Below are 3,886 nucleotides of genomic sequence, written 5' to 3'. Positions count from 1 at the left end.
CTTCTCTCTCTCTCTCTCTCTCTCTCTCTCTCTCTCTGTGTGTGTGTGTGTGTGTGTGTGTGTGTGTGTGTGTGTGTGTGTGTGTGTGTGTGTGTGTGTGTGTGTGCGTGTGCGTGTGCGTGTGTGTGTGTGTGTGTGCACGCGCTTACTGCTTACTGCTTATGCAATTGCTGCCTGGACCCCATACATACAGTATATTTTTTGTAGGTGAGCTTGTGAGTGTCACTGTGGCTCAGTCTAAATGCCTACTGTAGGCCTCTACATTATGTCTGATACTATGTTAAAGTTTGTGTTGCTTAGTCAGTCCTCCCACAGGAGTTCAGTGAGACAAGGAAAACCAGCATCACTAGTCAATTAGTTTAACAAAAGCAGAACATCTCTCACTGTGGTATAGTCCATTCTCCTTTCTGTTCCTGGCTTACGAAGGTCTGTGTCATACTGCCCCCTTGTGGCTTAAGAATATCTCCTCTGATTATGTAAGACAGTGATGTGTGACTCATCACCCCTGAGTAAGGACAGGGGGGAGGTGTGTGTGTGTGTGTGTGTGTGTGTGTGTGTGTGTGTGTGTGTGTGTGTGTGTGCGTGCGTGTCTGACTGGGTGGAGCAATCGGCAGTGGAATGAGGGCTTTCCCCATCTTTTTACCTGCTTTTTTGTGGTTCAGGAGAAGCTCTGATCATTAGTCAAGATCAGTTAAATTACCCACGAGTTATTGTTTGACCCGCAGCGCTCAGTGTCTGCCCTGAGAACCAGAGGTCGGGGGTTCGACCCCTGGTCGGGTCATACCAAAGACTCCAACATATATACAAGCTGCCTCACGCGAAACAAGAGATAGGCTCCTGCTCCTGATATGGGCCTCATGGCTCGACAAGGCTTACTACTATTGTTTGAGCTAGAACCCTGTGCACTACACTTGGCAGTCTGTATAGACAACATGATCCGCGTTCTTGTCCTCTGCTGTGATTACACGTCCATTAAAACCATTTATTGTCCCTTTACCCATATTCTACCAAATGTATCATCATCATCGTAGGATCATAGGATGTGGATACATCCTACAGTACCATCAAAATAAACAGTTTCCCAGTGTGTGTGTGTGTGTGTGTGTGTGTGTGTGTGTGTGTGTGTGTGTGTGTGTGTGTGTGTAGTGAGTAATGGTGATGTGGAGATGAACAGGGTGGAAGTTGTTGTTGTTGTGGTTCAGCCATCTGTTTATCTAAGCTCTCTCGCTCAAGGATCGCCTTTGGCCATTTCGCTTTAGCCATTTCATGCACACCACAAAATGGCGACACCCGTCCCAAATGCACGAATAATTACTCGGCGGGTAGTGGCTGGCGAGTGCAGAGACTTCCAGCAGGTGAACAAACATCCATAAGGCTGCAGGCCTGACAGCGTTGTGTTCCCCCTGTCCTCAGAGAATTAATGCACGGACCAGCTTGTGGTTGTGTTTGCTAATTTGACCTTTCTCATGCATAGTCAAAGGTTTCTTTGACTATGCATGCACGGTATACCACAGCACCCAAAAGGCCCTTAAAACAAGGCTCCAAACTTCCCAAAACAAATTGGTCAGGCTCCTATACTTGGCCTCACCCCCCCGATCCCTATACCCACTTTGACAGGCTTGCTTGAATGGCTTAGGGTCGATGACAGAGTACAGCATCTTGCAATGGGTCTGGTCCAAAAGATTCGATACACCACCAAGATACCAATGTACCTGTCTACTTCCTTAATGTTAACGAAGTCCACACCCACAACACCAGAGGGAGTGCAACAAACCATGTGCAACCCAGATTCGGCACAAACAAGGGACTAAATTATTTTCGCTACTATGCCACAAAAATGTGGAAAGCCCTACCAACAGTCATTAAGACATGCGAATCCCTTCACTCCTTCAAAGGGCACCTATACGGACGGCTGCAATTCGAAACTAACTGGCCCCCGTAAAATCTGAATCCCCCCCCCCACCACCCACCCCTTTTTCCCCTCACTTCGCTGTATGTTTCTTTTCCCCTTTTTTACCTCCTTTATGATGAATTCCTGTTCTGTTCGTTGGCTATATAGAAGTGTCTATTTGTACGTCTCTTAATGTTTTGATGATTTGAACATGGTGGACCCTCTTGTAAACAAGTGTAATGCTTTATTGGGTCGTCCACTCTAGTTCACAGTCTTTGTATTGAGTTTGTGCTGAAATCAGGGGTGGCTCGATCCTATCAATGGTCTCAGCCCATCTTATGGCGTAAAGATGAGAAATTATTATTAAAAGATACTTTTATATTCTGGTATAATCTAAAGCAGCAACAGCATCAAATATTTACAAGAAAAACACAAAATAGGTCAAAATGGGCTGATTTTTTACAGACCAAAATGCTTCCATTGGCTTTCATTGCGTTGAATGATTGACAGCTGCCAAGACACGCCTGCTTGGTTTACTTAAATCTCTCAGCCCCAGAGCCAATAGAGGGCTGTGCTCAGCCCTAATGCCCGCCTCAGACCGTGAGGTCATTGGCTATTGACCAATCACAACACCTGCTCGTGTGTGGTTGTTGATGATGTGAAAGAATGGCGGGTGGAAGTAGCCTATTTTAAATGAAATAAGTTTATTGTTTACTTTATAATCCGTTTTGTCCCGTGTCCGTGGAGGGGAATATGAAGTTAAGAGACTTGGAGCATATAGTCCATTTTGGATATAACAAAAGGAAAGGAGACAATACGTTTTGTGAGTTTGAAATTATTGCTTGGGGCACACAGCTGACCGCACACCCAGCTGACCGCACACCGGACCCACAGAAAGGTATTGTAGTCTGCTTCATCATCAAGTTAAGAAACATAATCGCTGGTTTAATCACATTGAAAGTGTCTCGAGCTCTCGAGCTTGAGTTGTGAAGAGAGAGAGAGAGAGAGAGAGAGAGGCTGTGTTTGTGTGCGTGTGACGTGTGTTAGTGTTGTTTCGGTGCCGTGTGCGTGCGTGCATGTGTGTGTGCCTTGCAAGCTATGCTTGCATCTTTATTCCATTTTGGTTGGTGCCGTTAGCGCGTGTGTGTGTGTTAGTGTGTTTGATTCGTCTCGGCGCTTGTGTGTGTGTGTTTGTGTGTGCGTGCGTGTGTGTGTGTGTGTGTGTGTGTGTGTGCGCGCGCGCGCGCGCGCATGCGTACTGTCATTATTAATGACAGTATAAGAGCAGCTATCTGTACATACAAATACAAACAATGTTCAGTGGAGTGTTTGTTGTGGGCATGCACTTCTGTTGTTGTAGAGAACTTGCTGTAACAAAGTATAGGCCTGTAGTGTCATTGCTGTACTTTGATATCAGGAATATGATGCTATTGCTGCAGGTTGAACTATAGCATTAGCATATAGTATAATGGATGTCTTATAGACCCCCCACCCAAAATCACTGCCAGCCTGAAATGTACTGTAATTCTGCAAACTGTTAATAAATATTTCAATCAATCAAAACTCTCCCAGGATGCTTGGGCAAGCTCCACGATATCCACCATTGCGGGTGTCCCCAAGAAACCCACGGTTAACACGTCTGAACGATTGTGAACACCTGTCACCCTCACCTCAATTGACAGTGAATGCTTCCAGGTGGTTGGTGAGGGACTTAATTTGTTCCATGTTACATGCCTCGCTGGACCCATGGCAAGTTGCACATCGTCAAAATATATTGCTGATGCTGACGATGCTGAACTCAAATGCCATGGGTTCACTCTGCACACCGCCCATGTTCCACTTGGAGGAAAGTAACTGCTGTGTGTGCACCAGGCCATGTGCCGCTGGCTATTGGACTTTCTGTCAGGCTGTTGCCAGGTAGTGAGAATGGGCAGCATAACTGCCAGAGCCACACTGACCATCAACATGGGAGCCCCTCAGGGCTGCATACTGAGC

This window comes from Protomyctophum bolini, assembly GCF_963924005.1.
Source record: "Protomyctophum bolini genome assembly, chromosome: 10".
In the NCBI taxonomy this organism is placed as follows: domain Eukaryota; kingdom Metazoa; phylum Chordata; class Actinopteri; order Myctophiformes; family Myctophidae; genus Protomyctophum; species Protomyctophum bolini.
This window is presented reverse-complemented; position numbering follows the sequence as displayed.